This window comes from Manis pentadactyla, chromosome 19 (genome assembly GCF_030020395.1).
Source record: "Manis pentadactyla isolate mManPen7 chromosome 19, mManPen7.hap1, whole genome shotgun sequence".
Lineage (NCBI taxonomy): Eukaryota > Metazoa > Chordata > Mammalia > Pholidota > Manidae > Manis > Manis pentadactyla.
The window spans coordinates 25,089,534-25,116,702 of NC_080037.1; positions in this window are offsets into that span (position 1 = coordinate 25,089,534).

Genomic DNA, 27,169 nt, shown 5'->3' on the forward strand with positions numbered 1-27,169 from the left:
AAAACCAGACAATTTTGGTCTGCACATTCGCTCCAGCTGTCAGCCTATCCTTATCTCCCATTCACAGCTGAACATGAGAGGGAAAGAGATGTGTCTCTATTTCCTCCCTGGCTTTCTCTCCCACTCATTCCAGTGAGATTCTTCACACTTAATCTTTTTAACAAAGCTACTAAAATGAATGCCGTCGAGATTGTCAAATCTACCAGACATCTTTCTGTCCTTATTTCTCTCCACTTTCTCTCAGCAGCATGGCTTTTAAGTCCCTCTTTGTAGGAGACAGCTTCTCTTCACTCTTCTTATGGACAGTTTCTCATTCTTAAGTCTGAGATTTAATGTCATCTTCTTAAGAGATGCCTCCCCTAACAATTTTATTTAAGGTTCCCCCCAATTCTTTGTTTTAGTAACTTGTTTTTCTATTTGGCACTTAAAATTTTCTTTATATAATACAGACTATAAATATGGCTAGGTATTTATAGTCATTTGTTTACTTCTTTTTTATTCTCTATATCCCTTACTAAAAAACTCTGTGAAGACAGGCACCATGTCTGTGCATTGCTCCTGGTGGTGCCTTTGTTACCTGGAGCTCTGCTAGGTCTTAGCTGTGAGTGAGAGAGAAAGGGACCAAATTAATTGTAATTTATATTGTATTTCCATGCTTGTATTCCAACAAATAGGTATTGCTTTCAATTCAAATGGTTAAATGAGAAATGGCATTCTCAAGCATTTTTTAAAAAGCTTCCTTTTTCATGTGTATGACACTACTATAAATATATTGCCTTCTCATGGGATTTCCACCCAAAAATTCTTCGATAACATTTAAAAAAACTTTGGATTTCATTTTAACACCCCACTTAACTGAATTTGAGGGCTGCATTTAATTTAAATCGAGTAAAGGCATGCATCTTTATGCACATCTAAATATGCTAAAAGACCCCAAGCTCAAATCTACTTCTCCCCACTCTTGGTTTGAAGTTTTGCCTTCCTTTGAAATTTTAATGTCACATGATTAATGTCACTCCCCTAAGTATTCTTCACTTCCACTTCCAATATAATTACAGGCTGAAGTGCAAGGTAATTTGAATGCTTTTGACAGGGATAGCTTTGAATAATTTTCTATTGATGTAATTAGCTCAGCTTAATTAAGGGTCAAACCTGAGGGGCTTCTTCAACCATTGCTATATACCCTGCATTAAATGCTTTTAGTTTTACTCAGGGTAATTCCAATCCTGGACAGACAAATCCCAGCAGGACATTCTGACCTGGTTCTGTCTCCAACACACACAAGCAGTTAAACTCAACTTCAGCTCCAAGGTCCTTGTCTTTCTGACTTGCTAATCTTTTCTGAGGCTACAGTACAGAGACGTTGCTTCTATCCTGTTTTCATTTTATTCTCTCTTCTTAACCCCTAATTTCCTCTTTTTTAATACTAAAATAAAAGCACTATCTTCAAAAAGCTGTTGATAATGATCTACATGTCGCGAAAAAAGGCCAACTGTGACTAAGGCATGAGGCTTTTCCATTTCTCCTTGCCTTCAGCAAAGACGTTCTTGTGAAAATAGTTTCTTATCATTTAGAAATTTCAATAGGCATAGAAAGATCAAGGATGGGAAATAAAGAAAACATATGCTTCTTGATGGGGGGAGAACTTGGACTGCTGAGAACAAGGAGGCTGGTAGGGGATAGGCCATCGGAGCGAGAGCTTGAGAGCAGTGAATGGGAAGGTATGGTGCTGTGTTGGGATAAATAACAAAAATGCCACATGTTCATTTTTAGTTTTCTTCATCTTGGTCTTACTCCTACCAGACAAATACATATGATGTGTGGATCTTGTCCAGAGTTGGTGGAGGGCTTTCTTCTTCTATGGGGAGGAAAAAAAATGCATGATCCCTATGAGATGCTCCTTCCCCTTCAATTAATTTTGTACCATGGCTACCAAACCAGCTTCCTAAAACATGCCTATCATCGTGTCACTTTGCTATTCAAGAATCCATAACAGTTCCTTATCTTCTGTTGCGTAGAATACTAAAGCATATCATCCCATACTTTAACCACAGGAAGCATTATCTCCCCTCCCATGGCTTCTCTACACACGCTCTGCTATCTCCCCACACCCCAGGCTATTTCTTGGCTTTGAATTTTTAAGTTCATTTCTGTGGAACACATATATCTCTGATATCAACAGTAAGACCAGTGCTACACTATGGTGGATGATACAAATATTAATAAGGTATGTTTAATGATTTAGAAGAGGGTCCTGAAACCAAATACATGAATACTATCTTTATGCAGTTCTTTGCCTGGACAGCATTTCTTTTTAACTTTTTATCATTATAATGTAAATTCATAGTGTTTACAGTTTCTAATCCTTTAACTTGTCTGATGTCAGTGCTTCTCAAAATTTAATGTAGGTAGGAGTCACCGGGAGAGCCTGATAAAGGAGAGATCCCTGGACCCCACTTGCAGGGATTCTGAGTCAACACGTGTATGTTGGGGCTCTAGTCTTTGCATTTCTAATGATTCCCAGAAGATGTCGATGCTAAGAGTTCACACTTTGAATAGTTCTGGTCTAACCAACCATCCTAAGAGGAAGACGTTATTTGAGAAAGACACTCAAAGGAGCACAGTCAAAGGACACTGATAATGGTCCTGTGACTAGTAAATGGCACTGGGGCCTCCAAACTGTGATCAGGTGTTACTGTTAGTGCATCTTACCATCTGTTTTGCACAGTCTGCACAGCTTTGAATGCTTGACCCAATGTTTCCTCTAGCTAGGCAAAGAAGTGAGGACTATTGTTTGTAATCATTTATGATACTTAATGCCTACATCAGTAGTTTTTAAGGGCAGTCCACAGAACCTGTGGGTCCCTGAGATGCTTTCTGAGTGATTTAGAGAGAAAAGCTATTTGCATAATAATACTAAAACATTTTTTGTCCTTTTCACTGGGGTGACATTTGCAAGCATGATGCAAAAACAATGGTAGGTAAAACTCCTGGCACCTTAGCATGACTTGAGGCCCTGGTGCCAAACTGTACTAGCAGTCATTGCATTTTTCATTGCCATACATGTGCAATTATAAAAATATTACTCCCAAGAATATCTCTGTAAGGCAGTGAAGCTTATTAATTTTATTACATCTCAGCCCTTGAATGCATGCCATGTTAACATCCTGCATGACGAAATGGGAAGTAGGCATACGATGGTTGCCGACCTCATAGAAACGGAGAGCAAGGTGGTGGTTGCTAGGGGCAGAGGTGAGGGAAGGGGATAAGGGGTGAAGGTGTCCTTTGAGGAGGCTGTAATGTACAGCTTGGTGACTGTAGTTAACAATATGTATTGTATATTTGAAGTTGTTAAGAAGAGTAGATCTTAAAAGTTCTCATCACACACATACATAATTTGTAACTGTGAGGTGATGGATATAGTTAACTAACTTTATTGTGGTAATCATTTTGCAATATATACATATATCAAATCATTATGTTGTACACCTTAAACTTACATAATGTTATATGTTAATTATATCTCAATAAATATGGAAAAGAATAAAGCACTTGGTGCATGCTAATGCATGATGGTTATCTTGAGGAAAAGCACTTGTGTATGTTTGAGTTACTGCTGAACAAGCTGCATTTTTTTCATGGAACATCATTTTCACTTGGAGGAATAGCTGTCAGGCCAAGTACTGCTGTTCTAATTTGTTTAGCAAACATTTTCTTAAAACTCGATGAAGTGAGCCTATGATTTTAAAAAAGCAACTGACATTGTTTTGTTGCCATTGAAAAAATTGGAGCTTTCACACTAAAATAAGAAATTTGGGAAACTGGTATTTATCACCATGAACTGGACAGTTTCCCAAGACCTAAAGATTTTTCTGAGGAGACTTGGGATGATATTAATGAATGTGATCTTTGACATTGTATAAAAATGGGTTAGCATTTGGAAAATCTGAATAACTCAGCAAACCAGACTTTTCAAGTGACTAATGCATTATGTTACAAAATCATTCACGGTTAACAAAAAGGTCCATTCAAAGTGCAGGATACACCAGTGACTTTTAATACAACAGACCACAAAAGGCTCACGGATATGGTTTCAGATTTCATATTTTGGTGTTGTATCAAACAATAGTAACTGCAATTATCTGAAAAAGCTATTGAAATGCTCCTTCCTTTTCTAACAACATATCTGCATGAGATCACATTTTTTTCATATATTTTAACCAAATAGCACATCACAACAAACTGAATACAAAGCAGATATGAGAAATGAGCTGTCTTCTTAATTAAGCCAGTAGTTAAAGAAAATCGCAAAATGTTTAACAAGGTCACCCTTCTCACTGAAGTATTTTGGTTTGGAAATGTGGTCATTTTTAAATAAAATGTGTTATTTTTTAAAACATATAATGGGTTTAATTATTGTTATTTTAAAGTAAGTCAATAAATATTTTTAAAAGTCTCAATTTTATGTTCTATTATGGTAAATATTGGTAACTAAAACCTACAGAAATTTTAACAGCCTAAAGAAGTCCTTAGACAAAAAGTTTGAGAATTGCTGGACAATATATGAATTTTGGGAATTGATTACATTCAGTATGTTAGAATTAGAGAAATAAAAATGTCCTGACTTTAGAAAAAAATCACATTGAGTTAACCTTTGATAAAATTAAAAGCAGTTCTTGAATTAAAAGCTGCCTTTATATTGTTTCACACAAATATCTTTCTATTAAGAACATTAAGTTTTTTGAAGCGGAAGGTAGGAATTCAATTCAGTTGTAGTGACAACTGCCTAGAATAAAGAATTCTCTTATGTAAACTAGTTTTAAGGATTTTTAAGTTTCTCTTCTTTTATCTAGAATACATACACATAAATCAAAAAATAAAACTGTATATGAAGGGTCCTATCCAACTCTGTTTTTGCATTTCCACTTAATATTTCTAGTTGTTTTTTTCCGCAGATATTTACTCTCTTCATCAAACATCTCTTATGTGCAACTACAGAGTCAGACCACGTCACTGATTTCCGGAGAGTCTGGCTATTTGTCCTGGGCCTCTGCAGTGACCAGCTCTGAGCGGGCTCTGTCTTCACTGAGACATGGCCAGGCAGGCTCTCACTTCCAGCCCCCTCCCATGCCTCTTGCCTCACATCCAGGACTCCCCTGAGGACACTGAGCTGTCAGCTGGTGCCCTGGGTGGCTATGTTTGCTCGACTCAGACATGTAAAGTGAACCTTTGATCAGTAACATTCGGAAGCTGGGTGTTCGGTCCTCCGATGTACCCCCACCATAATGGGCGTCTCAAGCCACGGTCACTCACACAGCCTCTTGCAGGCTGGCCTCAGGCCTCCTTGATATCAGGAGTGACATCAATCTTGACACCCAAGCTGGCTTGGCTGGCAGCTCGGGGATCACCTTGGATCAGCGTGGCCCCTCCACTCGCCGTGCTGCCCTAGGTCCCCCCTCGTCCCGCCGTCGCTGTGACCGCCGTCCCTAGTGAAGGATCCACGCATCAGCCTTTGCCAAAGGGTCAGCTCTCTGGGCGTCCAGGTGAAGACTCTCCATATTTCTAAATAGCATGTTTAAACTGCTATCTCTTGATTTTTCAATTTAAGATATTAATGGATTTTTTTCAACAAAGATGAGGATCTAGTATTCTGACATTTCCATTCCCCACTGCCCAACACATTTTTTACCCCTCACCCCCTCAATCCCTCTATGTGTTATGTAACAATTTTTGGTTAAGTGAATATTCAGGGTTTATGTTGTTATAACTGCCTTAATTCACAGATGAGTCACATACTGAAATGGATTCCTTTTCTTTTTAGTTAGTTAATTTTTTTGTACCTACTAGTAATTAAACCTCACACTCTCTGACAGAACAGGAGTTTTTTTTCAATAGAGTCAAATGCACTGTGGGATCTGCTAGTTCAGCGTGCGTGTGTTCAGGCCCCTTCTTCCAGGGAAACTTCATGCCATTGCCCCCCTGCAGCTCCCTCTCTAGGCCTGCTGCTCATCTGTCAGACTGGGATTATCTTTTTTCTACCATTATGGGAATTCAGTTCATTTCACCCTTGTTTTTCGGGTCCTTAGTTTTCAGTACTGCATGTCTTTCTCTTTCTTGGATTCTTTCTTTGCTTTTGTAGAGCACATTCCTAGTGACTCCCTGAGGAAGCATTTGGGAGGTAAATCTTTTGAGGTTGCACAAGTCTGTGCACTTGGGTTCCTGTGTAAGTGGCATATAAACTTCTGTTGTGTTTTAGCCATTATAAATATAGCTCAGAAACATATGACTGTTCAGCCCACAGCTCTTCTTGGGATAGCCATTCAGTGGGAAACACTGAACTGTCCGTTACTCTTCCTGGAAAGCAACATTAAGTTTTAAGATATTAAATTCTTCACTTATTCCATAGACTATATTGCTCATATAAGTTGGAAATAAACTGTATTAATCAGATTCATCACTAAGTAAATTACTTAAGCTCTCCTGCCAGTTAGAAAAACCCTCAGTCTTGTGCCTAGTTTTTCTCTTACCTGAGAATTCAAATTAAATGAGAAAAATTGCCTCTAGTGGATTAGAACCCAAAACACAACTTGAAGTCTAAGAGCTGCCTTTATACTGTTTCACACAAATGTCTTTCTATTAATTCACATTAAGCTATTTGAGGCAGAAGGTAGGTAACACCTTTTGCATAACCTATCACCCACCAAGGAGTAGTTTTTAAAGTTTTTTTCTATCCCAGTCATATCAGCATCTCCTGTGAAAAATGCGCATTTACTGAATCAGAGTCTCAGTGGAAGGGTTTCGGATCAGAATTTTACAAGGCACCCACGGTGATTTGAAACCCATTGCCTCAGGGTAATAAGTAGTTTAGACACTTTGAAATATTTTTTCATTAAGTAAATTTTAATCCTATTACATGTGCCATTGAAATTTATTTACTTAGAATTATGACAATTAACAATGATCAGGATTTGATTAGCAGTCTTCAATGAAGCCTGTGTGGTGATGTATGTAGCTTCAGAGAAAAGTCTTCCAAAACTGGGGCAGGACCATTTTAAAAGATGTGAATAACTGAATCTTGATGTGTTAATGTTATCCATTCTTAAGTTCAAAGTATTCAGTTTGAACAAGCCCAGTTCCCTCTTTCCTTTTGGACCATTTCTAAGATTTTCTGGTGGTGCTGCCTCTGCATAAATCACCACCAACTTAGTAGCAGAGACCATACTCTTCTTATGCTCATAAATTGTAAGAGCAGGCATTTGGGTAAGGCACAGTGGGGTGGCTTTGCTTTGCTTCATAGCTGAGGCCTCAGCTGGAAACACTAAGGAATGGCCGGGGTGAACCATGTGTGGCTCTGCCACTCACACGTGTGACCTGGGAAGTGTAGGAGCCTGGGCTCAGCTGAGACAAATGACAAAGGTACGGGTCTCTGAGGTGACTCCGCTTCTGCAGCATGGGGCTGGCTTTGGAGGAGAGCATCTCCAAGGGGAATATTCTGAGCTGAGCACTTCCAGGGAAGCAGGCCAGAGCTGCATGGCCTTTCATGACCCAGCTTCAAGAAGACACTGAGTGCTGCCTCTTAGACAACTGCTGTTGGCAAAACTGGACAGCCCCTTGTAAGAGAATGAAACTGGCTTATTGTCTAACCCCATACACAAAAGGAAACTCAAAATGGATCAAAGACCTGAATGCAAGTCATGAAACCATAAAACTCTTAGAAGAAAACATAGGCTAAAATCTCTTGAATATAAACATGAACAACTTTTTCCTGAACACATCTCCTTGGGCAAGGGACACAAAAGCGAAAGTGAACAAGTGGGACTACATCAAACTGAAAAGCTTCTGTACAGCAAAGGACACCGTCAGCAGAACAAAAAGGCTCCTACACTATGGGAGAATGTATTGGCAAACGACATATCTGATAAGGGGTTAACATCCAAAGTATATAAAGAACTCACATGCCTCAATACCCAAAAAACAAATAAACAGATTAAAAAATGGGCAGAGGACCTGAACAGACACTTCTCCAAAGAAGAAATCCAGATGGCCAACAGGCACATGAAAAGATGCTCCACATCGCTAATCATCAGGGAAATGCAAATTAAAACCACAATGAGATATCACTTCATACCAGTGAGGATGGTCAACATCCAAAAGACAAGGAACAACAAATGCTGGTGGGGATGCAGAGAAAGGGGAACCCTCCTACACTGCTGGTGGGAGTGTAAATTAGTTCAACCATTGTAGAAAGCATTGTAGAAAGAAAGAAAAACCATTGAAAGAAAACCTCAAAACACTAAAAATAGAAATACCATTGGACCTAGTAATTCCACTCTAAAGAAAACAAGATCCCTGATTCAAAAAGACATAGGCACCCCCCTATGTTTATTGCAGCACTATTACAATAGCCAAGATATGGAATCAACCTAAGTGTCCATCAGTAGATGAATGGATAAAGAAGAGGTGGTACATATAAATAATGGAATATTATTCAGCCATCAAGATAAAGTAAATCCTACCATTTGCAACATGGATGGAGCTAGAAGGTATTATGCTCAGTGAAATAACCCAGGCAGAGAAAGACAAGAACCAGATGATTTCCTTCATTTGTGGAGTATAACAACAAAGCAACACTGAAGGAACAAAACAACAGCAGATTCACAGACTCCAAGAAGGGACTAGCAGTTACCGAAAGGAAAGGGGGTAGGGAAGGTGGGTGGGAAGGGAGGGAGAAGGGGATTAAGGGGCATTATGATAAGCACACATAATGTAGGTAGGACACGGTGAACGCAGTACAGCACGGAGAAGACAAGTAGTGACTCTATAGCGTCTTACTATGCTGATAGACAGTTACTGCAATGGGGTGTGGTGGGGGCTTGATAATATGGGTGAATATTGAAACCACAATGTTGCTCATGTGAAATCTTCATAAGATTGTATGTCAATGATATCTTAATTAAATAAAAAAAAGTTGCTGTCACTTTCTCCCTACTGTAGTGCTCAAAGCAGTTCAAAGTAGTAATCAGGATGGTGGTGGAGACCCCACATACATCACACCTCGTAATGGGAGGAGTACCAAAGAATTTGGGGGCCATGTTTTAAAAGTACCACATTTACTAAATTAAGAAACACTTCTAATCATTTACTTTCTAAAATCTTTTCTTAGCCCTGTGTTTGATCTTTGTAATTTATAAGTGAGAGTTTTATTTCTGATTTTCTGGTGAAGGCAAATAAAGCCAAACACTAAATCTACATATTCTTACTTATGTATATAATTTTCACAACCACTCCAAAATGTTGAAATTATCACCATTTAACAAATGAAGACACTGCTGCATTGAGAGGCTGAGCAGCTCAGCCGAGGTCACACCGCTGGGGAGGGTCTGACTCCGGAGCACAGGGCCCTGGTGATGTCTGATTGGCAGCTCTTTCATGCGAGATTCTCTCATGGTGAATCCAGGGAAGTATACCCAATCTAAATGTCATTGGCGAGAGCAGAAATACATTTACAATCACACTCTATCAAATATCTTAAGCCCTTTAAAAAGTTGCTTTTGGCTAAATAATGCCTGGATCATAAATCTTATCACCTTATGAAAGCACTCAGGGGCTACAAATTTTTAAGGTTTTCACTTTCTGTGGGGGAAGAAAAAAGGTTCTTAGTTGCACTCTGCTGCTGGATTTTGATGAGGGAGTAAAAAATGTCTTTCTCTGTGAAAAAGGGCAGGACACTTAACATTTGTTTTTCCCTGAGGGATTGACTATTTGGTCTAATTTTTGTGATAAGCTGACTAAGGGTCAGAGAATGTCAGGAGTGCAAAAGGCAGCAAAACCTTGGACAGGAAAAAGAAAGCCTGGTATTGGGGAGAGACCATAAATGAAATGCCTGCCCAGGAAGGGTCAGACCCGGGAGACACAAGAGTCAGTGATCTTTAATCAGTTAAAGCTCGACTCAGAATTTATATACTAAGTTGGGTCAAAATTTGGTTACTGAAGCTGAGGTTCAAATTGGAGTTAAAAAATGTAAGCTAGTGTTGCTGCAGGAGTCGCCTTTTAGTGAATAAAAAAAAATGAGGATATGCCAGCTTGCACCTCCTCTTCTCCAAGGTCTGCTTAAACACTGATGGGCCAAGAAGCAAGACCGGAGGTGGGTGTCTCTCCGCTGAAGGTCTGCTTACAGTTCACAGAAGTAAGGGCAGCAACGTCCTGACAAGTCTAGAAGTGAGAAAGAGCAAGGCAAAACTCAAACTCACTTTTAAATTTCTTCTTAGATTTCGATGTTTCAGTGGGGAGAAGATGTGGGACTAATTCCATCCTTAAAGATATGGGAGCATCTCTTCTTGACATTAGCATTTTCCCAAACCTGTATGTTTACTTACTTCCTACTTTCCTTATGTTGCATATGTTTGTAGAATCAAATCATAGGTAATTATTACATAAACTTCTTTGGTTTAGGCAGTGCCCATTCTGAGCAATCTAAATAAGCATTCTGAAGCTTCAAGTCAATCAGTAAAGTTGACTGAGCTCTGTTCTGGCCTGCTACAGTCCTAAAGTACAGCTAGAGAAAAGGGTGACTGATGTGCGGTGAACGTACTGTGTCCCCTCTTTTCCAGGGCAGCCATCCTGACTCATTTCTGCAAACCAAAACGGGCCTCAGATCTCTTTCAACTCATTTCAGGTAGTCCCTTGCATTTAATTGGAGTTGATACTTGAGGTAAAAACTAAGACATTGTTAAGTGCTAATAGTGTATAAAGCTATTAATTTGGATTAAATGTGGGTTAGGCCAGATTGACCTAAAGAAATGAAATGTCTGATAATAAAATGTCTAATTACAAAGGCCAACTCGGCACTAGGCATGGGAAATGCTATTGATGGTTCACACTACTCCCTTGGCTACCTGAGTTTTCTTGCACTCATGGACAATGAACAGCTCCATTCCCTTTAAGTTCCCACCTTAGGCACCTGCACCTTTTCCTTTCTCTGCCTGAGGTTTTTCTCCAGTGTTGCCAGAGCCTGTTTGCTTGTAAAAGCTAAATCAGAATGTTTGAGCGAGCCAAGCTGCTGGGGATGATTCCCCAATCAATGGGGGTGGGAGTGGTGGGCAAATGCCCCAGCTGCCCTGTCCTCTGATGAGAGGGTCCCAGTGTGTGTGTGTCATGGGATTCCCCAGAGGGTCTCCAGCAAGACTAAGTTCCCTTTGCTTTTTGTTGGTCTCTTTCCATGTCTCATTTTCATATCTTCCCCACATGTCTTCCTGGGTTTACCTAACAAATGATCTATTTGTCTCTAAATTCTTGTTTTAGGGACTGTTTTTAGAGCACCCTAAATTAAGATTCTAGGTGAACAAGCTATTATAGGAACCATTTTATAAGCAGATCATTTTCAGAGGCAACATCATTTTTAATGTCTCTATGGGAGCTATTGGTTTTATTTAACAATTTTTAGAGTTAGGAGGATCAGTGGTAGATTATATTATTGTTCATTATTCATTTTCTCTTCTTGAAGGAAGATTGTACAATCCTGGTCTGCTGAACTCGGGAGTGGCTACTGACACGCTTTGGCCAATGAGATGTGAGTGGACGTGCCACACATCACTCCTAACGAGGGCTTTGTGAGCGAGCTCATGGTTTTCCGCACCTCATTTCCCTCTGCCATAAGCCAGCTTAGTCTATCAGCTTCAGCCCAGGAGTGAAGATGACAGAGCAGAGCCTCAGCTGGACTACAGTGGACACGTACAATGAATAAGAAATAGACTTTTTCTTGTAAATCACTGAGATTTTGGAGTAATTTGTTGCCACAGCACAATCTAGACTAAATTGTCCAATAAAGCATCTTTAAAAATTAGTCCAGTGGTTCCCAATCTTGGGTAATCATAAGACTTACTAGGAGGCATTTTATACTTACAGATTTAAAATTGTTATTCTAATTCAGTAGGTATGGGGCAGAAAGCAGGAATCCGTATTTAAAAAAACGTCTCCCCAGATGGTTTTAATGATCTCACTGTTTGAAACCTAACCACTCTGCTTATTTTAAAGGTGAAGGAGACTGAAAACTTGAGCAGCTTTCTATTCTTAAAACTAATCTATAAAAAATACCATTGTGATATAGGTCAGAGTTTGAGTTATTTACAAAATCTTTTCTCCTAAAGAGCAAAAGAGCAAGCTTAATTGTACACCTGCATAAAAGCAGAATCTGAATTAGTATTATCCAAATTAATAAATAGGTCATCCAGGTTCAAACCTAATCAAAATTATAAATGCAGAATGCCACTAAGGCCATTACTAGGCCAGAAAGGCAAAGAATAGTAGGGTTTTAATAACAAAAAGTAAATTTGTTGCGTAGATACATCCTGAAAAATAGAATCTTTGTCCTTGCTGTTAGGGGATTATAGGTCCACAAGGATGACTTGCCATGGAGACCAGGAGGTCAAGTTAAAGGTGGTTCAGGGGCATCTGATGACATTTTCTAGCATCACACCTGGCAACTGTATGCCATTTACTTGTTTGGATCACTGTATGTTTGCAGTCTAGAAATTACTTGTTCAATTCAATTTTACTTTTTACTTTGTATCTACTCTGGGGAAGACATTTTAATAGATGCTGCTGGTGTCACCAGTTCCCTCAAGAGGGAGAGGGTGGAAATGAAATATTAGCCCCACATATAATAGCATTTTATAAGGCAGAATGTAATCATTATAGTAAGAAAGGACACCCTCTAAACTAGCTTACGTTCCTTGCTGATCTACTACCAAGTGAACTTCTGTCTTCAGGGACCCACATAACGGTTCAACTTATTTTTCATAGTCAAGGATATGGGTAAGAATGTTCCACAGGACCCACAGCTGCCTGGACAGCTCTAAAAGGAGAGTTAATGCCCAGCCTTCACTTCCTCATTACCCCTCCCCTTAGTTCCCTGTGATCTGACACCTGACACTACCCATTTCTCAAGCTGAGCTCTCCAAAGTTCACATGAATCACATGATTTATCACCCTCCAGATTTTGACACTATTGATAAATCATTTTTCTTGAAACTTTTTTTCTTAGATTTTACACTATTATGCTGTTCATCACATGTCCATTGCGTACTCACCCTGCACTTTAAGGATGTAACAATAAGAGTTTTCATTTACTGAGCACTTGTTACATGCCAAGGGCTTAACTATATACAGGTTTATTTAAAACTTACAACAATCCAATTAATTAGCTAATATTATCTCTATTTCCCACATGCAGAAATTGTTGTTCATAGAGGTTACGTTCTTACCTGTGGTCACACAAGTACACATCAGAGGTAAGACTCAAACCCATGTGAATTCTAAACTTGTGCTGTCCACCACCATCATGTCTCAGGACCCAATTTTACTTTTAAAAATTATTAACAATCCTAAGGAGTTTTTATGTTAGTTATATCTATTGGTTTAGTGTAATAAAGATTTTAAAAGAAAATCTAAGAATATCTATAAATTCATTAAAAAAATGAGCCCAATATGCATTGACATAAATCTTGTTATGAGAAATAACTATTCCTAAACCATAGTGAGAAATTTTTACAACTTCCATTTTACAACTCTCCTTAGTATCTGGTTTGACTGAAGATAGCTGAATTCTCATATCTGCTTCTGTATTCACTCTGCTGCTCTAGGATGTTGTGGTTGAACTTGAAGAAAATCCAACCTCACGGGTATGTAACTGGACAAAGGAGGAGTAGCATTATAGCATTTTAAGATAATTGTGGATTTCCTCCTCTGATAGTACCCAAATATTCAGTGAGTGGAGGGTTTTTTTTTAAATGTCAAATCTAAAACCATATCAGTGAACTTCTTAGGCTCTTTTATATTAAAATTCATCGGCCTATCTTCCGTTTTGAATCTCTGACCCATGCATTAAGCTGGTCCAAGGCCTCACTTATACCACTGCCTTTTGAAATAGTACAATGAAACTAAGTGAATTATGAAACATGGAACTAAACATAAATTTACTTGAAAACACCTAGCAAGTTTCTAAAGCAAATGGACGAGAGCTGATAATACTTCTACGGACACTTTAGGGAAGCTTCTGATTATCATGCCTATTGAATCAGACTGTGGACTTGGAACTGTCTTGAGAGTTGAATGAGGCTGATATGTACAATTTCCTAGATGTCCATATATTCACTTTATTTGGCATTAAATATAAATACCTATTCATCTTTTGTCATTAACCACCTAATTAACTTTATTACCTTGATAGTTTTCAAATTCTCCCAGTCAAGGCTATTGAATTCTAATTTCATTTTGGCAGCATCTTAAAAATGTCACTTTCCCATCTGTGGCTGCTTTCCACCAAACCTTTCAGGATAGGTGATTTTTTTCCTGCTGTAGATTCTCTCACAGAATGGAGACTCTTCTATATTCATTAACATTAGTAAAGGCTATCAAGTATGAACATTCCATAATGTGCCAGATCAGTTTGGCCTTTTTTTTTTTTAATTTAAATGAGACATATGTCATGAGTAAGTGGGATGAAATCCACATTAACTGATTCCTGCTGCAGGGCAAAAGATGACAAGTTTTCTTATTAGAATCTTTTTCTTTCTCTGGTTGCCAAATAACTTAAGGATATAAATAGTTTTCAGTAAGATATTACATATATTGATTAAAATATAATTGTTGCTCATGAAGAGGTGAAAACCTGCTACCATTTCTATAATTTGGTTGGTTCTTATATGCCTTTTTTTTTTTTACTTAAAGGGCAAGGAGCAAGGGTCTGTCACCTTAACATATTCTTGATGCTTGACAATGACAAAAGAAGACTGATTTTATAACCAACATGCAAAAGTGTATAAAACACAAGACATTTTATGTGTCGTGTTTACCATTAAAAAATATTACAAATGCTTCAATGTCCTCTCAAACATACGTACACATTTGTGAATTAAGTTTCTCCCTTCACATGGGTCAAGCAAATATATGCAAAACTGGCTAATTTCCATTTTTTAGTAGGGTAAGATTCGAATATGTCTATAAAACCTTTGTGGAATTAGTAAATTATGTTGATAGCTGAAACTTCACATTTTCAAGACACTTTACAAGCCTCTTAGGACCCTTGTTTTTTTCCTGTAAGTGGCAGACCCACGTAGAACTGAGTAGGGAGATTAATTTGAACTAAGAATACGGGTCCCAGCTGGTCCAGGGCTTCTCACACACTTCTGCCCTTCATAATGTTCCCTCTTTGGAGAACGAGATCGCATGTGAGTCTTCACCTACATGACTTGAATTGCCTCCCACTTCCCTCTCAGGTGAGGCTTTTAAAAAGCCTTTAAAGATGGGAAGGAATGAAGCCCATCAGTAATTCCTTCCCCTTCTTTGCACAGCTAACTGCAGCTCCTTTTTAAAGACTCAGTTCATATCTCATCTCCTCCAGGAAAACTTCTATCATCCTCTCTCTCCCCCTTTTGCTGGGCTATGTCCTTCCTACGGCACCTTTCACATGCCCCCATCAGAGTCCTTACACTGTGGAAGAACACGTCTTATTGTCTATCTCTCTGGATCTTGACAGATAATTTTCCTTCATTTCTATATCTCTGGTGCCTGGTGCCATGTCTGGCATAGTCAGTGAAGTGATTCAACGGTGCTAAAATGGCCCCACAGCACCAGGCGTGGAGTCTATTAAAAGTCAAGGCTTAGCTTGTGCCGGCAGAGAGGTCAGTGAATCACAAGGAGAGGTAATGCCTGAGCTGGACAGGGGAGGAAAGAAGGAATTCAAACAGTTGTTCAGTGAACTAGGGGTTAAAAAGTAGCAGAACCTGAAAGGACACTATCTTCACTAATATTGCCTAAATTGTGTAACAAAGTCTGCAGAAAAAAATGTTGGTTGCTAGGATAGTGAATGAAATTTCATACTTCAAGGTAAGAATATCCTCTGGGGGCACTGAGGTCATATTTCTGATACTGTTTCTTTTCCCCTCAAATATTCTATTGCAACCCCATTATATTAATTATAATTACCCACTATGTTGATAGAGAATGAAACACAAACATCTCCTTAGATCGCTCTGAGTTCTGGAGGGATTTGGAGTGGGGAAGTGGATCTTTCCACTGAGTCACGGTGGGGAAGAAGTACAGACAGTGCACCCCAACCCCCAGCTCACTGAGAGGGAGCCCCCTCTTGCTTCAGCTGAACAACTGAAGAGTTCAGTAGCCGCATTAATAACATTATAATGAAATCTGAGATACACATTTTTTGCTTTTATAATAAATTGTCAGCTTCTGGGGGATTATTAGATAAATACAAAAATTTTAATATTCACTTTTTGGGAATTAGTATAATACTTAGCCCATAGAAAGTGTCCAGTAAATATTTGCAAATGTTTTTCTTAGAGAGTAACTCAGAGAATCATTCTGTCCAATTAGCAATGGTAAGTTTTTCTTCTTAGTTTCCCATCTCATCCCATCTTCTAAGTCCATTTTATATCACTGGATTGGATATGATCTTTTGGGAGACCTACACTTTTGGCATCTTTCTCCCATTTCGGCTGCCCCATTTGGGTTGTTTATTCTTGGAGTAGAATCTGAGGAAATCTATGGGTGTAGCTAGGATGAAGGTGGAAAAACTCTCAAAGAAGAATCTTATCAACACATTGGCAACGAGGACTTCATTAAAACCAAACTTAGTGCGACAGATTCCAAGGAGGGCACTTGATGCTTCTTTTCCCTCTGGGTAGGCATACACCTTGGTCGGACATCTCTGTCTCATCGCCTCAGGCCGATTCCTAGATTCAGTTTTATCTTTCATAAAAATGGTGAGTCTGTGGAGAAAGGTGAGGGGTTGAGGTCTTAAACACACACTATGATACTGAAATGTTAAAAAAATCTACTTCAGACAGTGGTTTGACATTTGAAGAAGCTATGATAAAAAAATTGAGAAAGTGGCTGAAATCAATTTAGCAATTTTTAAATTTGTTCTACAGTGAAGAAAACGCAGTTCACAATAGTTTGGTAAAAATATTTTGAGGGAAGCAATTTCTTAGGAGTATAAATGAAATTTGACATTACAGTTGTAAATAAAACAAAACAAAAATCCTCCGTAATTCAGCCCTAAACCTTGTAGACACTGAGGTGCAACTATTTTAAGAATAGGCATGCAACACTGAATTCCCTCTCACAGATCCTCGTATGAATTAAGCTCTGATTTCTCATTTTTAGATCTCCTTCGAGCTGGTTTTGACACTAGTGGGTAGAGGCGCTGAGTGAGCTTTGCAACAATGTTCTCACTGCGTGTGACCAAGGACGGTGTCTGACAGATTTTTAGACCAACAAAACTATTTGCATTTGGGCTCCCATAGAAGCAGATTTTGAGACAGGTGTTCTAGTGCAAAACTATTTATTTGAGACCTGTAGGAAACAGCAGTAAGGCAATGGGGAAGTGATTCAGGGCACGGAAGGGGGCCAGCATGAGGCACATCGCTGAGCCGGTCACCACTGATGTCCGCTGATGTGAATCCCAGAGGGAAGTCTAGGGAATGGTGTAGAATACTCACTGCAGAGGTCTCTCACCTCAGGGATGAGGAATATCTGTAGTCATCTTGGGCTTACATAACTAAATGTCATAGATTGGGTGGCTTGAACAATAGGAATTTAGTTCTTACAGTCTGGAGGCTGAAAATTCCAAGACCAGCAGGAGAGTTCAGTTCAGCTGTGAAGGCTTGCTTGCCAGCTTACTGACAGCTGCCTTCTCACCGCGCGAGGACACATTGTGAGGACGGAGAGAGAGTAAAGTGAGATCTCTGGTCTCTTCTTAGAAGGCCGCTATCCCATTATGAGGGTCCCAGCCTCATGACATTAAGTAAACCTATATGCCTTCCAAAGGCCCATCTCTAAATATTATCATATTGGTGGGTAAGTTCTCAACATATGACTTTTAGAGGGGACACAACTTTGTCCTTAGTAGTATATCTAATTGTCTCCAACTCAATATCTATCATCTTTATCTACATTCTCTCTATCTCTGTCTCTCTGCCTTTCTCTAGAGAACTGAGTATTGATTCCCCATTCCCATCAGTGATTGGTAGAGGGCTGCTCCAGAGGGGTAATTCCAGGAACTTCTGTCCTATTATTGGCTAAGATAGCCTTAGTAGCTTCAGAGAAAAGCCTTCAGGCAACAAGATTTCAGTCAGGTAGGTAAAAGTCGGTCCATAAACCCTGATGGCATTCCTATGTCACCCACTCAAAGTGTGAAACTTACTTAAAGTTTTGTGTTTTAAAATACAAAGAAAGGTAAGATGTGCATTTTGTTTCACAATTTTTTTGGAATTAATTATAAATATAAAATTACGTTTAAAATTACTTATCAGTTGAATAATTTAACCTTTTCCTCCAAGATAAAAATGCTTTTAAATAAAGTGACTGTCTTTGCTTGGTTTCCTTAGCAGAGACTAAGACAAGCCTTTCATTAAAGTAGTTATTTGGGGACTAATTGTTGAGGCCATGGTAAGGCCTAGACATATGAAATAAGGAAGGAAGGGAAACCAAAATAAGGATGAGTTATCAGGTTGGCTATTGCTGTGGGTTGACTCATGCTTGATCCTACTAGAATCTTCTGAGGAGCTTAAAACTGTCAACCAGGACTGAGAGATGAGAGATTGCATCATCTTCTGTTCCTCCATGGTCAGTTGTAGCCCCATAGGCATTAACTGTGTTTCCCTTAAGGTGATGTGTGCTTGAACCATGATCAGGTACAGAAAAACCCTGGGGCGGGAGCAAGGGGAAAGAACAGGCCAGGGTGGGGTGCTGTCCATTTACATTTTGGGAAGCTGGTGGAAACCTGAAGAGAACTGGCTGCTACAATAGTTTGTGCAGTGAGGGGTGGGCCAGAAAGATGGGAAGTGGTGCACCTGAAATGCTAATACAGTGATGCTTTTGGAACATGGGACCAGGAGTTAGGGACATTAGGCATATGGCCTAGGGTGATGTGTAATGTTATTGATACACTATCGCTTTGCCAGATCCTTTGCTGAATCCAGATGCTTTCTAACAGTTCTCTTTCGGTCAAAAAAAAAAAGGGCGGTATTTCAAATGCATTCTTCCTTTTACCTCACAATCACTTATTAATTTTACATTGTTATATAAATGTATTAGTCCATCAGTAAATTATTTATTAGAGCTGTAATGATTAAAACCATTGAAATATGTTAATAAAGATTCAAAATATAAAAAGCATTTTTCTTTAAAAATATAAAAACTCACTAACATTTAAAGAACCTGTAAGTATATGTTTCATAAAACAGAACAGAAAATGTAATGATTTGGAAGTAGTCTTCGATTTGACTCTATCCTCATCATAATCCACATCCTTCATTGCTGAGAGCAGAGTTCTGCTTTTCTGGTATCCCTGTAAGGAGAGCGAACGAAGAAAGAGGTCGTCTCACTCTAGCTCTCCTGGCAGCTACGGGTCCCTTCAGCCACAGACCCGGGGGGGATTGGGAGAGTCACTTATCAGACTGAGCGTCTAATGTGTGGTGTCATAATCAATAGCGAATCTGTTGATGCAGTCCATCTCAGCAGTATTTTCTGTGAAGTGGACTGGCATGATCCTGGACCCAGGAGAAATGTAAGAAAGCTTCTCATCAAAGGATACTTTCTTTTGTTACATAGATATAAAATGCATATAAATAAACATTTAAATATTTAAATATTTGGGTTCATTGGTTTAAATACATTATATGTTTCATTATGCCAATGACAGAAGTCTTTTCAAAGCAAGATTCTGGAGATCCTTTTCAACTTGTGTGATTTGGAGAAAGATGCTGGTACTATTTTTTAGTCATTCCTGATAATTATCACTACCGAGTTCTAATGAAGAGAATTAGGAAATACCCTCTTGCTTGAAACCACTTCAAATCAGAAGGCTTTCTTATCCATAAAATAGGTATAGTAATCATGTCTTTGGTTTAGTCTACATAATGAGATTAGCTCAGTGTTTGGCACACAGTAAGCTCTCAGCAAATGTTAGTTATTAATATCATTATATATGACCTGCTTGTGCTATCAGGTACTTATCTAAATCTATGCAGTAAAAACTTCCAAACATTCTAAGCAAATAACAGGCTAAATAAAAATGCCATTAATATCACTACAATTATTTTTAAACCTGAAACTTTAAAATCAGGGGTAATGCCTAATTTTGAAAACTAAGTATATGGAAAATCTATGACATATCCTCAATTGTCCCTTAAATACCCTTAATATGTATATTCCAGATGAAATGTATCAGCTGCAAATTCCTTCATTTATTCAATGGATCTTTAGTGAATTCCTATAATGTGTCAGTGTATTAGGTGCAGAAGATTCATCAGTAATCAGGATAGAGTCCCTGACCTCAGTGAGCTTAAACTATAATGGAAAAGACAAGACAATGAAAAAGTAAGTAAACATATAAACAAAGTAATTATAGACTATAATAAGGGTTTAAAAAAAAGATGGAGAGTAATAAGAGAGATAGCTGTGGGAGCCCATTCTAGATAGAGGTCAGTGAACACTTCCCGGAGGAAGTGACACTCGTGCCAAACTTTAAGAATGAGAATAAGCCTGTCAAGCTGAATGATGGGAGGAAGAGGCTAGAGAGGAAACATTCTAAGTAGAAAAACCATCAAATGCAAATGCTTAGAAACAAGAAAAGGTCTGGTTTTCTCAAGCAATGGGAAGGAAGAACATGTACTGGGACCGCAGTGACCCAAGGGGGTAGCTGTGTGGAGGGAAGTTGAGGAGGGGACAAACCCATAGTCAGGAACTTGGCTTTCTTCTGAGAAAAAGGCTGGGCTGCCATTAAAGGGTTCTAAGTATATATATAATATATATACTGACTTATATTTTAAAATGTTTGGCTATAATCTGACTTATATTTTAAAATGTTTGGCTATAATCTGACTTATATTTTAAAATGTTTGGCTATTTTATGGACCATGGGTAGCTGGTGTTGTAGAAGTGAAATCAAACAAAACAATTCAGAGACTCTAAGTAGTCCTGGGGAGAGATGGTAGTGCCCTGGAGTACGGTGGTAATGCAAATGGAGAGCAGAGAATTGGCTTGAGATGTGTTTTGCAGCTGGAACCAACGGTGTGGGGAAAGAAAGATTCATTGATTTTGGCTTGCACAGCTCAGACTGTGTTTCTGTTTCCTGAAATGGGACAGCCTTGAGGAAAGAGGTATGTTTTGTCTTATGAGTTGAATATTACACAGTAAAGAGGTGTTTTCACATAGGCAACGATGAGGTATGGACTTAGATCTAGGTATAAATTTGGAAGTTGTTATTATAGATGATATTTAAAAATGTGGGGCTGAATGTGACCGTCAAAGGATGCTGCTGAAGAAATAAACATAACAGAAAAAAAAAAGTGAGGAAGGATTTGCAACAAAGGTTTTTGGTGACAATATATTGGAAAGTTTGCGAGTGAACTGAAATTAAGGAAGTAGATATAGACAACTCATTCAATGAATTTTGCTGTGGAAAGGAGAAAAAGAAAGTACTGACTTGGGATATGAGGTCAAGGGAGTTTTTGTTTTCTCAAGATGGGAGATTAAAGAAATATTTGCATACTGACGGAAATGATCTAGCAGAGATAGTGGACGGAGAGCAGTGCATGAGGAGATTTTTGAAGTTGTGAAACTCTTGAGAAAGTGAGAGGGTTGGAGCCAAATGTGTGTGGAAACAATTGTTTTTGATAGGTGTAAAGACACTTTTTAAACTGAAAACAGAGGAAGCATTTTTAGAGTTGGTGGCACTGTGTTGGAATTCTAATCTAGTGTTTCTATTTTTTCGGTGACTTTGAGGCAAAAATCTTCATCTAAGAGGGAAGAGAGGAGGTTTGTAGGTAAAGGAAGGTCATTTGAGAAAGTGGGAAAACTGACTTGGGAAAAATTGCAAGGTTGCTGGGAATTGGAGCTGGTCATTTTAGATTTGCTGTCATGAAATCAAGGTGAAACCAGTAAACAAACATATGATATTTGCTATCAATATCCAGCTGCTGTGCAGCAGGAACATGAAAGGAAGAGCAAAAAAGGCTTGTTTTTGTTTTTCAGTTAAATACAATGGGGCGAGATATGCCAAGGAGGTGGAGAATGTTTCCAGGAGCATGATCATAGTCCCTACCACTGAATCCTGCTTGAGTGGGAAAGAAAGTGAAGGCGGGAAGAGGATGAAAAGTAACAAGGCCCTGGATAGAGACCCCAGTGGGTGAGCGAATTAAGGACATGGATGTTCTCGAGTGAGCAAACCGGAAGAAGAGAGGGATCAGGGTGGCATGTTTCATATGGAGGTTTTGATGGTGATGCATTTACTGACAATCTGAGGTCTCAGTTCTAGCACCAGGAGTGGGTGGCTAAGGTGGAAAAGAAGTGCATGAAAATGAAATCAAAGCACTGGTGACCGAAGGTTTTGATGAGTCATACCTGTGGCTGCTGAAGTCCAAGGACTGATGAATAGTATAGGGGTAAAAGAAATGAGGGTAGTCAGATGACAACGCCTTAAAAAAAACAGAAGGGCCATATAAATAGGACTACAGAGGAGAAGGAAAGAGAGTGGGTGGCATAGCAAGATGGCATAACTTCAAAGGAACCGTGGGCTTTAAAAGCTTTTGGAGAAATAAATGGCTTAGAGGCAGTAATGTGGATCAAAAAGAACACCAAGCTCCTTTTCTGTCCCTGAGACATCTGCAGAGAATGATTTCAGATTAGTATAGAGGCAGCAGGACATTCAGAGTGGAGAGTTTGAGTGGGTTTGTTGGTCATTGATAGGAAGTTTCAGAAGGCGTAGTGAGTGTGTGAGAAAGGGAGAGGAAGGGGTAAAACAAGACGTCAGTCCTGTGGATACTGAATGATACGGGAAACTTGGGTTTTAGGTGGTGATATAACTCTTCAAAGGGCTGGTGTGGTGATGTAGAATACAGGTATGTCTTGGCCCAGCAGATAAACATTGACCTACACAGGGAAAATGTATGTAAAAATTATATGTAAAAACCATGCTGTGGCACAGACTTGCATACATGTTTGAAGTGTATAATGCTTGTATAATAGAATGTTTGAATGGTAAAATCTTAGGCTGTGGCACTTAAAGAGTCTTACAAGATTCCTGCTTCTTTCCTACAGGGTGTAAGTTTTTAGGTTAGACCCAACTTGGAAATTTCTTTCCCCACAAAGAGGAATTGGGTAGAGTGTAGAGAATGAAAATTTCAAGTTAGAATGCAAAACACATTTCTATTAGCTAGTTATAGGCATTATTTTTAAAGATTGCATTGTAGAGGGCAAAATATCTCCTTAGAAAACAGTGGGAGAGAACTCCATTCTCTTACATCTCAAATCTGAGTAATTGTAGACATAGAGCTGGTATTAATACTCTTTACAAGAAATTGGCCACAACACGTGCTTGCATGGAAAAAGAACAGAATGCGGTCAGGAAAAAAGGGACAATAAGAAACAAGTAAAGAGAGGTAAGAGGTTAGGGGCTTCATTAATTCTGAGTGAAGGAATTTATTTTTAGAATCTTATTGTTTATAATTTTTTTCTGTAATTTGCTAATGAATATATAGTAACCTTTTAAATTTTGATTTCTTAATATTGGGTTCAGTTATTCTCAACCACTTTTTGCTCCCCCTCACAAAAGCCCCAAAGATATCTCCTGATACTATTAAATGTAGATATCTGGACTGAACTCACTCAGGTGACGGTTGCAGTCAAGATTCTGGAACTCAGAATGTGTAAACCAGGCAAGTTTTGCCTTTTTTAGAATGTGGTTTTAATAAGATTTATTCCTGTCTGGGTCCTCTGCATTTTGCATATGCGATCACCAGGCTGTGCGTGTGAAGAGTCATTGCCATGACAACCAGGACTGCCTGACTTGCCTTTCAGAAATGGTAACGATTCAGCTATTTGTAGACAATAACTGTGGTTCTCAGCGACTTTCTAGAAGGTCATGCAGTTTCGGTGAATGGTTCCCAGTGTTGTAGAAAGACCATTGGATAAGGAAAAACAGGAGTTAAGTTCTAGTTTCTCATGCCTTTCCATGGGTCAAAGGTGGAACTTCAGGTAGTTCCAGTGGGGCCTCAGTTCCTTCCACCATTAAGTAGAAAGCGATAGGCTAGATTATACAGTCTTTCAGGTTGTTTCCGGTTCTGCTTTTCTAATTCTGTAGATTTATGTATTATGAGCATGTGGAGCAAGATAATCTATCATTACATAACCGTGTCATCGTTTTTAAATATTTTGTATTTTCTCTCTTTGTTTCACCTTCAGAACTGACAGCTTATTCTCCAGATTTTGATTAAAAAAAACTCTTGTGGGTTAAAAATAATCCATAAGGAAAGACGATTCTAAAAATTTTTCGAACAATTGCAGTTTTATTGGGGTTTGCAAGTATAATTTTTCAAGGTAATGGACTTGAATGGTTCAACTCATTTGATACATTATATGTATACTGGAGTTTTTTTTAACCATTCAAGTATGTACTTAACCAGTAGTTGATTATTTTGGTTATTATTCACAATAGAAATATGAATGAAATCTGCTTTATGAATTTTTTATTTGTTTTGGTTTTCTTTCTGGCTGTGTGTAGTGACTGGCAATCCATTTTAGTTATCACTTGTATAATAGCCATCTAACTAGTGAGTTTTGTATAATATAAAGCAAAGTTTCACAGTAAAGAGCTTTGTCTGTTTATGTTCAAATGCCGTATCACTCCCATCGTTTGAAAAGCTAGCTATGATAGTATGGCTTCAATTGACAGATGTCCTCTTTATTTTAAAATTAGATTAACCAACATTTAGATGTTTTCCTGCTCACTGACCTTGAGGGAACTTTTCCACAACCCTCAGGCATCGCCCTTTCCCCAGACCCTCCTCCCCAGCTTCTAGTTAGTTTCCTTGGGTAACTAGACTCATCACTTCCTCGGGGTGAAGTCGCGGAGTTCCAACTTCCATTGCTTGGTAAGGAGACCCAGATATGGACTTGCTCCTTTTGATCCGTGTTTCTTTTGTGCCTCTGCAGATGGGATTGACACAGGCTTGTCTTCCAGTGCTGGTCTTTCTTACTCGTTGATTCTTTCAACTTTACTTCCTTCTCTGCTCTCTCAATTCCCTGCTATTTCCTCAATCTAATACCTTTTATCAGGTCTTCCAATATTTCCCTTTCCATTTCCTTAAATATTCCTAGACTTTCATCTGAGTTTATGTGCTTATCTTTTTTTATTCTCATTCTAGTTATAAGCTCATGTTTTCATGACCGTAACAGGCTCCATGGGCATGAGACGGGTGCGGTTACATCAGCCCCGTATGAGGCCCCTTAGAAGGCCTCATGCTTGGGGTAATGATCTGAGGTTGCCATCTTGACATTTTTAATAAGCTTTAAGCAAGGACCTCTGCCTGTACTTTTTGCACTGGGCTCCACAAACTATATAGCTGTTCCTGGTTGTATTTTCTCCCCTTCTAGTTGGGTAAGTGGTTTTTGCTTTAGTTCACCTCTAATTCTTTTTCTTCTTCTTTCACCATCATATTTTTTCATTTATTGCTTTCATGTGGCATGACATTTTTATTGTTTTAATATAGCCATATTTAGCTCTGTTTATCTCTCACATCTTCAGGAAAATTTAGCATTGCATAAAAATTATATATGGTCAACGTCTGATTGGCCACCCTGACTAAGGGCGAAGGGAAAGACAGAGTCAATGAAGATTATAATTCATATAGGGAGTAATTTTGGAGAGCATTCCATGGTTTTGCACCTTCAGGAAGATTTACCTTTTTATTCTTGTTTGCTCAGGTTAATTGGTTTGCACTCTCCGAAGCCACAATAATTGGTGGTTGGGGGAGCCTGCTGAGTGGCCCGGGCCAGCTAGGCTGTGGTTAAATATTTCTGCTGGTAAAGGCGATTGATTATTCTCATATTTTCTGTTTTTGACATGAAAAATGAATTATTATTTGGTTTTCATGGGTTTACTTGAGGGGGTTAATAGGATGTAAAGACTTTTCTAATAGTATTCAGACACCATGTTTGGCTGAGAAATCAAATGGCTTGTTCTTGTCTTTTTATCTGGTGGCAATTGGAGCCACTTTACTGTGTGACACTGTCTGCCTGGAAGCATTTAAATAGGAATGCTGACTCATGTGCCCCCAGGATGACCCATCTGCCCAGGTGTAAATTGATGTCTCTTTTTAAAAAATAAACCTTTTTATATCACTTACTGGGTGCCAATCACTGTCCTGAGCACTTTAAAATGCAGACTCATTTAATCCTATGAAGTCGGTACTGTTAATTAAGCCCATCCTATAGCTGAAGAAATGGAGGCACAGATGAATCATATGTTTCCCAGATGTTCATGAAGTGCCAACACGGAGATTTGAACCCAGGCAGTCTAAGTCCAGTCTGTGTGCCATGCTGCTGTTCTCCTATACAATGTTTAATTTTATCCATTCAGGCCTTTTTAGAATTGGAAAACTACACTAAAAAATAAAACCCTATCATAGTAAAGGACTTCCCAGAAATCTCAATTTCTTTAACTTTTCTTCAGTTGGCAACACACAGAAACAAGTCAGTGAACATGTAAAAAGGACAGGCAAACCTTGGCATTAAAACTGCATGGGACCCTGTAGCAGAAATATCTGAGATGCTATCCTGTGCCTCACAGAGGTGAACACTTGGCAGTATGTTCCTGGGAACCAATGTTAAAGAGATGCTTCACTAACTGTCACAGTCCCTTTTGGAAACTTGTGATCTTAGCTGGTGACATGGCTGACACCTTTTATCTGTTGCCATACTTTTTCTTTTGGCTAGAGTTACAGAGTGTGAAGTTAGATGGCCAATCAATGTGCTGCATCAGAATCAATAGATCTCAGTAAGCATTCCATTAGGCTCAGAAGTCTTTCCATTTCTCAGTCTTGTCTGGCTTTTGCACATTTTCTCATGAAAAAAGAGGGTCTGGGGATTATTTTTGTCTACCTGTAGCTTCTTGTGGACAAATGAATTCCCTATTATTGTAGAAATCTAGTCAATAAAGTTGTCAGAATTTTTAAATTATTGACAGTAGAGCCAAGTTCAGTGTATTTAACCTCTGTAGTAAGTTCTGGGTGTGAAATATAAGAAAGGGAAATGACAGTTATAAGAAAGCGCCTTAAAGTTTAAAAATAAGTTAAAAATGTTAGATGATAGA